The sequence below is a fragment of the Topomyia yanbarensis genome, chromosome 3 (assembly GCF_030247195.1).
Source record: "Topomyia yanbarensis strain Yona2022 chromosome 3, ASM3024719v1, whole genome shotgun sequence".
NCBI lineage: Eukaryota > Metazoa > Arthropoda > Insecta > Diptera > Culicidae > Topomyia > Topomyia yanbarensis.
The window spans coordinates 368,101,047-368,114,819 of NC_080672.1; the positions used below are offsets into that span (position 1 = coordinate 368,101,047).

The 13,773-nt window shown below is 37.0% G+C and overlaps 1 protein-coding gene across 1 annotated transcript in view; it reads right to left on the bottom strand.

Moving 5' to 3' along the window:
* The window catches only part of LOC131690283 (four and a half LIM domains protein 2), a 605,833-nt gene that overhangs the window by 372,259 nt on the left and 219,801 nt on the right, over positions 1 to 13,773 (bottom strand). The gene's annotated exons all lie outside the window — the stretch shown is intronic.

A 13,773-nucleotide genomic window follows, 5' to 3' on the forward strand; every position in this document is an offset into this window, starting at 1 on the left:
GAACCAAGTGAACAACAACTAGCAACCTCTCGATCTAGTGTGCATTGTCTCGAGAACAAAGGAAACTTTTAATTTATTCTTGCCATAATGAGTAAAGTTGACGAAAAATCTCTGCTCCGACCCAACACAGCGGTCGTTGACTTTAAATTCTGTTCAAAAAGATTGAGTTTTCGTGAAGTGGAATACCTGCTGAAGGTGAAGATGCAGCTAAAACTCAAGGAGGTTATGTATCTACAGTATCATCATCTTCGCAATGTAGTGCTCATATCATTCAACACGTTAGCACAAGCCGAACGTTTCGTTTTGCAGAACAACTTGAAGCACGTGGCTGAAAGTGATAAAGTTGGAATTAAGATTCCCGTGTATATAGAGAAAGACTATGTAGATGTAAAATTACATGACCTATCACCACGTACCCCTCATGATCTAATCGCAAAATACATGTCGCAATACGGAGAAGTAGAATCCGTTACACGTGATACGTGGAGAAATTTCTTCCCGGGTACACCTAACGGTGTTCTTGTGGTGAGGATGCGGATCGAAAAAAAAGAACTTAGCATACCATACCGTTGGAAAGGTCTATTCTTTTTTTTTCAAGATCGTTTTAAATTCAAAAATCGATCTGAAAATGACAGCGTAGTTAATTTGTTAGCACCGAAGGTCTCTAAAAATTGTTTTTTGTTATAAAAGATTGCAACCTTTACTAGATCACTTAAAAAGTACAAAATCTCTGTAGCACCGTGTTATAATTTCCGATCGACTTGCTTTAAGAAAATAATGTTCATAAAACAGTGTCCACAAATTGAGGCGCTGCCATGCATTACAATAAACTCACTTTTCACTATTTGTCATCAGCACTCTGACACACGCCTGCAAATGTGTACTGAGTAGTAGATAAAAATTCATTCTGTGACTGTATCATGCCGAATTCCCGCGAAAAACTACCGGCTGCACACTGATGATGATGATGATGATGATGATGATGATTGCGATGAATGCGATATGATGATCGCGTTCTCGGGCGTGCAGTATTTTGAATTTGTTTGTACTTCTTCACTGTCTGGTGCAGACTGCCAACGCAGGTAGTAATTCAAGCTAGGTTTGATTTACTTTTATGTTTACTATCGCAAATGTGAGGTTCAACGCACAAAAACCCGCTTCGAATCACTGCACTTTCATTATAGCAAAATGATTGACCGACAAAAATGTTAACGGGAACAGAGACAATTCGACGATATTTAACACGTGCCGTTGAAAATAATTCCTTTCTCACTTCATCACCTCAAAATGCGCCAAATGAAAACAGTGAAGAAATAAATATCTTCTCTGATCCTATTGTATATGTTTTAATAATACACTTCTAGCATGAATTAGTGGCGAATAGAATACTCGTAGTAACAGCCGAAAACGAACTTTTGGTAGCATTATCACTTTTGGGGAAAAGAACATCTGTCGTTGTGAAGACCGACTATATAGCGATTAAAAAAAAACAACTATCAACACCGTCACCAACGCGTCACCATTGAACAAGGAAAAGAGCATCCATTCTCGTTAGGAAACAAAAAACCATCGGCATTATTTCATCACCACTTGCATGCACTTTCACGCACCAATCTCGGCGTCCTAATCTCCGAATCACAAACCACTTGCGCAGCTCTCCATTTACTTCATCTAACACAAACTGAAGCTAGAATTGATAAATTACACGCACAACTGATATTGTGACACCAAGCACTGCCTGCCAAGACGCCAAGATACGTCCGCTGCTGAGTTGACCTCAGTGATAGACCGGCGGCCACGGCTTATTCGAAATAACGAAAAAAAAGAAACAAGAACGGGGAACGCAATCCAAACAGTAGAACTACACCACGCGGTCGCCACCGTCGCCGATCCGTACGCGCGAACAGCTGTTCGTCGAGCTTTATCGTGACCGGTTTATCTTATTTTTTTTTTTGCGTGAAATCACCGAGCCCCACTCGGAGAGAATGCGGTTTGTCTTAGAATCACATCGAGACTAAGTATAAGTACAACAACCGCGGCCGCGTGAGTCTGGGGCAAAACGTTTTTACAATATTGTGTGTAGACTAACTTTTTTTTTTGCAGGTTCGCCGAATGTTCCAAGAGATGGCGAGAGTGAATGAGAGCGTAAGAGCGTATTAGCATTCTGAGCAGAGAATAGAGAACGCGCGTGCTGTGTTTAGGTGGAAAAGTTTTCCTCAAGCATGGAGCCGGTGGGTTATGGGTGATGGAGGCGGACGATAGACGACGTCATCGATACCGGCCGCCGGCTCCATTCGTGCAGTATTTAGTGTACGTTGGTCATATCGGTGGGATCGTTGTTAGTCGCTGTTCGGCTCTCGACCGAATTAGTTGGTGAAGCGTTGCTGGCACTGTGCTATGGAATACGTTAGAGTCTTACCATCAAACATCGAGCACTATATTTTATTATGTCAAAAGAGTTATTTTTTCATATTCATGCTTTTATTCGATTATTTATGTTATGTGTTCTATGGTTGAAACATGAGCACTTTGAATCATTTTATATTGGGCGCGAAGAGATTATTTTAGACTTTACAATTTTTTACAAAAATCAAAACTTTTTGAGCGACTTATTGAAATATCACAATTAATTCACACGGAAAAAAATCAGTTCATAAATTCATGAAAACAAGATCATGATTTCGTGAACTGAAGGATTTACTAAAACCGTGACCAAGTTCCTGAAATTATAAATAATAAACCTCGTATTCATGAAAAATTTGTGTTTCCATAAAACCTGTTCGAGTCGAATATATTCATGGCGTTTCATTCGAATGTTTGGTAGGGTTACTGTGGTAGTTCTCTGGACATGTTTAGTTTTTGGTGTGATCCTTGTTCACAATTTGGGAATACACAGCCGACAGTTAAACGATGTTCCCGATTTTTGAGATTTCTCATCAAGTTACCGCAGGCCCGTAGCCAGGATTTTGTTTCGGGAGGGGCTTAAAAATTATTGCATAAATGTTTTAATTCTGATGACTTGAGATAGTCACTGGAAACTGAATGTAATTATGAAAAGTTCTTAGTGGAAACAATTCCAAAAGTAAGACAATAGACACTAAAACCCTAAAAATATGTTGTCTGTTACAAGAAAGGCTATAGTGCATCGACGAATTAAATTTGATTATTATTATTAACAAGTTAGAAATTTCTCTAGTTACAAAAATGAATATGACACATGGAAGAGAACACATCGCACTTACATCTAATTTGCCGAAGAGGTTTTCTTTTAGAGTTGTCTGTTTTTAAATTACAGCAAATTATCCGCTTCCTGTGTAACTTTTGCAAAACTTTTTGTCAATTCGTTAAACAAATATGTTGATGCAAATCTGCTCAGCAATTGATTTGTTTTGGAATAAAAATAATTAGCTCTTGATTTTTTCATCAAGATTGGAAGAGATGTATAACTTCTTGAAGTTGTAATGTTTGTCTGATTACAAGTTGTTTTACCACTATTTGGGAAAAGTTTCAATTAAAGTTGTTGTACCTAATGTATCAAAGCTGTACAGATAACGAAGACGAAATGAGAAGATCAGAGCGCAATTCCAAAAGCACTCATGTTGAGTGTATAGAAAAGATAGGAAGAGTGATCTTGAGTCGATTTCGATTGGTTGATTTTTTTCCTCTCTTTTCTCTCTTATTTAAGATTATCTCTCTCATTTTATTCCATGATGAGGAAAAACAGAACGAAAGACTGTCACATACTGAAAACATGAAATCGAAACACTTATCCCATTTTATTGGCTTATAGATTCAATCAGTCCCAACATTTTAGTCGCTCTTCGTGATAGCCTATTGTTTTACCACTTTTTGACCCGTCCACTTTTAAAATAATTTTTTTACACGTCTGTTGCAGATATCACGGATTAATGGATTAACAATGTATTAGTACGGAACGAATTCCTCGTAAAAATGAAATGAAGCGTCAATAAAAATGATATTGCGTTAAAATGACGCGATACAAAAACTGTCTTCTCGGCTGAATCGCTCTCAGACAAATTGAAATACTTTTTGTATAGCAAAGTACAGAGTGCACTGACCTAATACAAAAATTCAAAATTGTGTGGAATTCAAAAACTTATCATTTAAAAATAACAAACGGGGTCGTGTGTCTTTTATATTTTTTTTCCTTATGTAAACAAAATAAATAATATAACCAGCTTAAATTGTTGTCCGGCATATCTCGCGAAAGCGCTTAGCCATTTCCTTTGGAAACCTGTTTACGAGGCGAGGAAATATTTTTTTCCTCACCAACGTTGTCTTGGAGGGGGGGGGGGGGGGGGTAAGTTGTTCATTTCTATCTCGCTATTGTACATTTCCGTGTAATCATTGTAGTTGCTGCCTTTATGTTCGCGAATATCTGATTTCTTTCTTGCTTCACACCCTCAATAATTGGTCTTCCGATTGGATTCCATTTCTCCCAAATGTGACATTAATCTGCAAGCAAACGGTATCCGATCTTGTAGGGAAACATTCATTTTCTCATCGTCCATATATACAGGGTGTTTGGTTCATGGTTAAGAACCGCTCGAAAGATGATTGAAGATCATATTTGGAGAAAAAAATCGTTCTACACACATCATCAAATCTCAACCGTTACTAAGTTATTGAACTTTGTTGTCTTCAAATAGCTCTAATTCAAAATATATACTTTGTATTTCAAATCTTTTAGATCCATTGGATAGGTGAGAAAATTTCCCATCGAAAAAAGTCCTCAATTGTTTCAGCTAATGAGGTTAAATAACCTTTTCACAGTAATTTATTCAAAATTTAACAATTTTGATCGATTTTTCGTTCATTTCGCTAAAATCTTAATAGTTAACATCACCATTTTAATAATTCAAACTGTTAAACTTGAAGAGTTGCATAATTTGTTCTTTGACATGATACACTTATCTTGTCTTGTTTTCAAGTGTTTGGGTTATTGAACTTGGATATTTTTATCTCATATTCACTAATACATACATAAATTCATTTCTTTTTTTCGAAAGCCAGGACCTTGCAGTTAAGTGAATTTAGTATTTTTTAGAAGTTAATTAGTTTAAAGTTAGTGTTATTATTAGCATTTTCATTATTTTCTTAAAAAAGTAAATAATAAATATCACCATTATTGTCATGGAATTAATGCATCTCAGCAAGTTCTACAATTCTTTCTTTGACTGCATTCAATTATCTCTTTTAGTTTCGAAGCAAAATCATTTTTATCTCCTCGTTTCATATGCAAAAACAACGATTTCGAACCCACCCCAAGTAACAATTCAAGTTTTATAGTACGCTACAAGAGCAGTCTAAGCTTTATGAGTTGTTATAAAACTACCATAAAACCTAAATTGTTACCAGGGTCTACATTTGTGATGAGGTCATGCTGTGTTAACTATTAAATAGGGATAAAGTGTCGAATAACAAGTTATAGAAAATGTTAAGGGGCACCAAATGAACAATAGTGACAATTAATTTAGTTTAATAATAACTAGAATAATTACAAAACTCAAAAAACGGCAATTTTGTGTAATGTTACTAGTAAAAAGTCATTTAGCAGACTTAACTAAAAGATATCTGTACATACATCGAAAGGAAATTTTCTCAGCTTTCCAATGAAGCCCTGGTAATAGAGATATAAAGCATATTTTAAAGATTAGTCTTTTAAGAACTTGCAAGTCGATTACAGGAAATGTTTAGAAGTGGAATTACAAGGAAACGAGAAGAGATAGGTATATTATGTTGAAGATTAAATTATGAATCGTCCTCAAACTCAACTTTTAAATAATAGATATTGCTTCAATCATATTTCATTATTTTGAGAAAATTAACAAAAACCTCATCAAAAACACTAACTTTTAACTACTGTACAACTAAAGGAAATTAAAACTTATTTCCTGAAAGATATGAGAACACCAATCAATGAAAAATTTTTCACCTTTCCAATAAAACTAAAAGATTTAAAATACGAGGTATACTTTTCGCGTTATAGGTATTTTAAGATAAATAAGTTTTTTTTACACAAAAAGTTCAAAAATACAGAGTTATACGGTTGAGATTTGACGGTATGTGTAGAACGATTTTTTCTGCAAATATGACAGTAAATAACCCCTCGAGAGATTCTTAACCATAAACCAAACACCCTGTAGAAGGATCTTAAGTATAGCATTGTCACACACAACCATGTGTTTTAAGTTGTTTAAAATGAATGCTTTCGTCTGGACTAATTTGTTGAGCGCTAGATGCCTGACGTGGTAGAACTCGATAAAGGCGGTTTCCGAAAGTCTAACCTCCATTTACAACTTCAGAAAATGTTCCACATTATGAATGCTCGGTCCTATGCGAATCATCAATAATTTTATAATCACCGTATTTGGCTGGAGCACCACTTCTTGCTTCTGCTACTCACTGATCTCGACAGATTACTACAGCAAAAATTATAGTAACAATTTCTTTTATTCTTCAAACCCAAAATACAAAAGTTACTATTTTTGTCTTTCGCTTCGCACTGGCTAGAGCAAAACCATAAAGCACACTGAATTTCGGGACCATTGCCTGTGGTGGTTAGAAATAGCCTTCTCCAACTTTTTCTCAATAATCTGTTCAAAACAAATGAGCAACAAATTTTGTTAAAAGTCGTCGGTTTTTTAAATTTAATTTTGAAAAATTTCGGGAGGGGTTTTAGCCCCCCTCTGGCTACGTGCCTGAGTTACCGTGATACAGTAGAGACCCGATTTTATCAGCCTCCTATGTTATCTACCCCCGATTTTATCAGCTTTTTGACCCGATTTTATCAGCTTCATATGAAAATTGGTAGTTGGAAGTTTGATGGGCTCTAGCAGACGAACCAAGTTGAATTCAAGTAAATCCTTTCTTAGGCATATATTTCTTATCTTAGAGATCCCAAAAATGCAAAAATAAATTTTTTATTTTTTTTTTAAATTTTGCTCTGTCAGACCCCCTCAAGGGGAACTTAAAGTAAATAATCAGAAAAGGTTGCAAAGCTATATCTAAGGAACAAGGAAGAATCTTTTAAAAGCTTCGGTTTATTAAAAAGACAGAAAAATATATGTCCCGATTTTATCAGTGTCCCTGTTTTATCAGCTTAAAATTCTCCAAGGGGCTGATAAAAACGGATCTTTACTGTATTTTATTCATGAATTTACTATCGGATATTTCTGTCAGAGTAGCGTGATTTATAGTCATGATTGCAGAATCTTAGTCACGATTTTCGTAATTTCTATTTCGTTGTATTTTAGTCATAACTTTAGGATACTAGTAACGATTTTTGTGTGAGTAATGTGATTTATATTCATGATTTCAAGATCTTTGTCACGATTTTCATAGTTTCTATTCACGTTATCGTGATTTTTTAGTCAAGAGTAGAGTCATTTATGTACATGAATTCAGGATCTTGGTCACGATTGTTGATATTTAAATCACGAGTAATGTGTGTTATAGTCATGGTTTCAGGATCTTAGTCGCGATTTTTGTTATTTTTATTTCGAATAGTATGATTCATGCTCTTGATTTTAGGATCTTAGTCACGATTTTGGTAATTTATTTGGATGTTATCATGATACTAAATTCTAAAGCTTACTTTAGCAATTTCTTTTCTCCTTACCGCGATCTGTTATATTTTGGGTTATTAGCGGTTTTTGTGCTCGGAGTTTCGCGACAATGTGAACAGCGATATAAATGTGTGACTAATATGCCGGATCTTGTTCCATGAACTATATCACGAACACGATTTGTGACTCTATACTGTATTTTTGGTGCTTAGCACAGTTTTGTTTTTCTGTCGAGACATCACACTGAACCTTATCAAATGAATAACGATATTCTAGGTCCTAATAGTTTTCTTATATCTACTGCTCGTGCCTTTAGCTGGTCGCGTGCAGCTGGACATATATGTGAACTGGACATACATTTCATGGAATAGTGCATGGAATAAAAATGATTCTACCAATAATAGATATCGTGAAATAGTTTCCGTGAAAATTTCATGATAATGCTACATGCAATTGAAAATGATTAGGAATATCTTCTAAATATCACAAGCACGCAAGATAGATCCTAGGTCAAGTACTAAAAATCATGAACTAGTTCACGAGCCCTTGAATAATATTTCATGATTTTGTGAACTATTTCACGAATGCGAACGGTATATTGTGACTATTATACTAGAAATTATGCAGCAGTTCACGAATACATCTTTTATGATTTCTGAAACTATTTCACGAGCAAGAATGGGAAGTCGTGACCTTCAGTTCATGAATACATGAATGATATTCTATGATTTCTTGAACTATTTCACGACCACGAATGATAAATCGTGACTAGGGATCATGAACCAGTTCACGGGTACATGAATTTTATATTTCATGATTTTGTGAACTTTTTATAGAGCACGGATATTGCATCGTGACTAATATATTAAGAATCATGAATTAGTTCACGAGGATTGTATGGATTCATGAATAAAATTCCGCGTTTCGTGAAATAGTTCACGAGAAAGTATCCAGACTGTTTCGATTTCGTTAACTAATATTCCCAAATCTATGAATAACGGAGAACGGGCAGCACTGCTGTGTGAGAAACTTGTGTTTTTTTCGCAGATCAAAACGCGACTTTTTTTTGAAAAGGCTGGGTGTCGTTTACCAGGAAAGGTTTTTCTTGTGTAAAAAGGTCTGAAAAAATGATTGCTGGTATTTACAATGACCGCACGGTACGGTATCATGCCTGTTTTGCCCCAATTACCCTTTTCGTTTGAGTTATGAATATATAACTCGGAAGAAAGTTGAAAACGGCTGACAAAAATTAGTATTTCTCATGTAAAAAAAGTCCATACAATCGATTGAAGATAATTAGAATAATCTCCCGAAACGTATACACCCATTTTACCTCAATTCTCCGCAAAACTAAAGTTTGAAGTTAATCCTAGCTTTATATTTCGGTAAAAGGCTATATGCGGCTGATCAAATTCCAGGTTATCGTTTGAATATAGTTAGTCTGGTCACCCGAAACGTATGCACCCGTCTTACCTCAATTCCTCTCATAACTCAAGTATAAAGTTAAACCTGGCTCTACATTTCAGAAAGAGGCTGAATGCGGTTGATCAAAAGTAGTATTTCTTATGCAAATAATTGTGAGGAATCGATTGAAGATGGTTAAATGGCCGCACGAAACATGTGTACCCGTTTTACCCCAAATCTTCCCACATCTCAAGTGGAAAGTTAAACCTGGCTGTGCTTCTAGAAAAGAGGCTGAAGGTGGCTGATGAAAAGTAGTAATTCTTATGTAGAAAATCCGGGGAAGCGGTTGAAGATAGTTAGAATGACCGCACGAAATGTTTGTATCCGTTTTACCCCAATATTCATATAACTCAAGTGTGGTGATACACCTTACTCAATATTTCAGAATTTGTTATGCCAAATAATCCAGGAAATCTATTGAAGATAGTTCGAATGACCGGAAAAAACACGTGTATCCGTTTTACCCCACATTCTGCCCATAATTAAAGTGTGAGGTTAAACCTGGCTGTACTTCTCGGAAAGAGGCTGAATGCGGTTGATGAAAAGTAGTAGAATAACCACACGAAACATGTATATCCGTTTTACCCCAATTCTTCCCATTAAATGTGGCTGATCAAACGTAGCAATTCCTATGTAAAATTTCCGGGAAATCGACTGAGGATAGTTAGAATGACCGTACGAAACGTGTATACCCGTTTCACCCCAATTCTTTACATAATGTATGTGTGAAGTTAAACCTTACTCATCATTTCAGAAAGAGGCTGAAAGAGGCATGATAGCGTACTTTACGGTCATTTTAAATACCTGCAATCGATTCCTCAGACATTCTACATAAGAAGAATGCATTTTTGAGAAACACACTTAGCCTTCTATCAAGCTATTGAGAAAAGTCACGTTTTTGACACTTTTTCCCACTGTGCAATGCTCCTCATAGTCGGCTATCCGGAGTTCAAGTTGCTTATTTGGCCAATCGTATCAATACAATAAATGATAAATTTCTCAAATTCTCGGCAGGCGGCTACCCAGAGCAATTATTACATGATAACGCTATTGGCACACTTACTAACAACTATCCCCGTAAAGTACATAAATTCGATTTGGTCATGACATGGCGGAAAACATGACTTAAGTTCACAAAACAAAAACAAATATTTCCACTAATAAAAGCGTTACGCGGGCGTTGCTGAAGGGAAATTGAACATAATTATAAAAGCCATGACTTTTGTTCATCGTCCAGCCTCCTCTAGACCTATTCCTCCCGTACTCATTGGGTTGTTTTAATTTTAACAAAGGGTGATGTTGGCTTGAAAAAAATGGCAGCCTAGCAGGGGCTGTTTCTAACCTAATTGCGTGAAGTTGGTAACAAAGATCCTTCAAACCCCTTCTCTAGAACGAACCTTCAACCGAATTAGCGTCGATAATGCTGCTATTCTTGTAGCAAACTCCAAGCTGAAAGCATCTAGTTCCCCGGGTCCTGATGGCGTTCCCTCGATTTTTATTTAAAAGTACATTAGCGGGCTTCTTGAACCACTTCGGCAAGTCTTCGTGCTATCATTCACTACAGGATACTTCCCTTCCTGCTACAAAGCAGCGCACATTGATAACTATCGGGGAATCTCGTGTTTACGTGCCGTTTTAAAGCTGCTCGAGCTGGTTATTTTAGATCCTATTTTCTTACACTGCAAACACTACATTGCAGACGACCAACAAGGTTGAATGCCTAAACGATCAACCTGCTCTCGGTCACAACAAATGCACTCGATGGATTCGCTGACGGATTGCAAACTGATCCTATTTACATGGATCAATCTGCAGTCGACAAAATCAACCATGATATCGCAATAGTGAAGCTGGACAAACTCGGTATTCGCGGATAACTCCTGTGCTGGTTTCGTTCCTACCTCGATGGAAGGCACCTCCAAATCAGCAATAAGGACTTTCTATTCTTCGCTACATCCGGCACACTACAAGGAAGCCATCTCGGTCCAGTAATATTTCTCCTCTACTTTAATGACGTCAATATCACATTCCAAGGACAACAAATACGGGATAAAACCGATGCTTTAGTACGTGGTGTGATCAAAACAGAATCGCTTTAAACCCGAGTAGGGTAACAGAGGTATTTTGGCCACCTCACATATTTTGGCCCACCCAATCACTTTTTTATATTTATTAAACGAATTTACATAAAATTTTGAAAATCTAGTCGCAGTTTTCTTGAAAAACTCTTATTACAGTTATTTTATACCAAGATTATTGTTGCAGATACATATTACCATTATAAATCGCAAAATTGTGGAAACTCATTAACCTCTATACAGGAATGATGGAAAAACTGGAGGAAGTAGCAATGTTGCGAACTACTTTCAAAACATATTGTTATTAAAATACGTCATTTTTTGTTGAACAAATCATGTTACTGTAATCATAACTAATTGACGAAAGTAAAATTGCGTAAATTATACGAAAAATTAGATCGCAGATCATACAATAAGCTATGACCACAATATATTGTACGATTTAGGGATAAAACACATTTCTGCCATATCTTCTGCAATTTACCTTTTCATCCGTTTCTTGACGTTATTGCTACTCAATGAAGAATGTAGGCGGCAAAGCTTGTTGTTTCACATATTTTTCCTTCTTGTTTATTTGACACGGCTCGATGTGTTAGCATAAATGAGCCGTGGGACTTTTTCGATTTTTATACCATGTAAAAATTAAAATTAACTTTCTAAATGCCTGCCTATCGGGTCTTGTTGCCACAGCTCGACGCTGCGTGTTGAGATTCTCTTCCTTGGCTGTGAAACATTCTGTGTTGTCGCCCGGACTATGGAGATCATTCGTTCCGTCTTGTCACGCGTTTTTGCTCACGTCCATGTCGTCTTCGGTACTGCATTCATGATGCTAACAGTCGCATGTTTTTATTTGCTTCTTGAACTTATAACTCGCTTTTGTAAATCCGTTTCCATCGGCATTCGATTCTTTATTGATGGTGTTTTTTTTAATTCGTTTATTTGGCACGGGTCAAGGCGTTAGCTTCACGGAGCCGTGGGTCTTTTATATATTTACATGATGTAAATAATGAAAATAACAACCAATTAATGCTAAGATCGATGCCGTACGCGCGACTTGCCATTGCGCGCGGAGATCCGTTTTCGTGTCGGGGAAATCCTTGCATTCACGTCAACTATATCAAGGGGGTCATTTGTATCTTTGTCGTCTTCGTACTTGTCCGGGTCATCACCGGGGTTTCTGCCTTGATGTTCGCGATCAGGTGTTGTTCCTAACTTCTTTCCCTTTCGGGTCACGACCGTGAACCCTCCGTCATTGCTAGTAGCTCCCTCGTTGCTAGAATTAGCTGTTGAGTTTGTGGTACTTGACGCGGCTTTCGCAGTTGTCATTATTGCTTGAAAAGCAGCCACAAATTTGGCAACCGTTTGTGGCTTATGGAATGATATTGGAGACTGAGTGTTGGTATTTCTTTCTGTAGATGAGCTTTTCTTAGCGGTTTCTGGGCAGGGTTGTCCGTAATGTGCCGTTTGTTCACAGAATTGGCACGTGTTAGTTTGTCCTTGATATGTACATAGAGTTTGCTGTATAATGGTATCACCCCTTCTGTTGTGTACTGCAGGGTAAGGTAAGAGGGAATGGATTGGTCTACCCGCATTCTCACCACAAAAACATCATTTGAAATACCTGGAAAGTAGTTCCTCCACGTATCCTCCGTGATTGATTCCACTTCTCCGAAATACGACATGAATCTTTTAATGGCCACTTTGCAAGTACGCGGTGCCAAATCATGTAATTTAACTTCCACGTTTCCGGTATCCATATACACAGGGATCTTGATTTTTGCGGTGTCACAATCCAGAGCCTGTTTCAAGTTGTTTTGCGAAATGATTTTTTTTGCCTGTCTGACGTGCTCCAACTGAATGAAACTGACGTCTGAAAACCGAAGCTGCATTTTCTCCTTCAGCAAATGTTCCACATCACCAATACTCGGTCTTATGCGGAAAGACCGGAAGTCAATGGCCACCGTGTTGGCCCGAAGAATCACATTTTGTTGTCGAGACTCAGTCATCTTGATAGAATAATAGTAACGGTTCCCTTTGTTCTTCAGACAAAGCACACAAGAAAAAAGCATCTGCTTGCGCTGGCTTGGGTAGCATCAGAGAGCACACTGGTATTGTGACTGATGCCTTTGGTGGTTGAGAATAGACTGAAGCTTATTGATGGTGTTGGTTGTTAGTTTGGAGGTATTTGGTGTTATCATTGTTACTTCACTCTTGGTAATGGCTGTTTGTTTAGTGGTACTGGGCCCGATCGTTGTTGATCTCGTGTTTGTTGCTGCTCGCAGCATTATTCAGCTCATTTGAATAAATACTGTTGTTGCATATAATAGACTTCCATATTCGAGAAAATATGTATAAAATACTTCCGTAAACAATTGAATGAAATTCCGTTGAAACACTTTCGCTGCCGTACCAGTATATTCCAAACTAGCGGTATAAGCTGTCAATACAGTCAAAAGGCAGTACTTTTGAATAATCCATTCGATCTTACTCAAATCAATAGCTCGAGATGGATGTTCACCCTGACATTTTCTATAGTAGACCAATAGTTGAAACTGACGTAAGATTTAGAAATCAACTAAATTTGTGCAAATAGCCTTCTACGAGAAAAATAACCATATGTACATACTACACACGAGTATTTT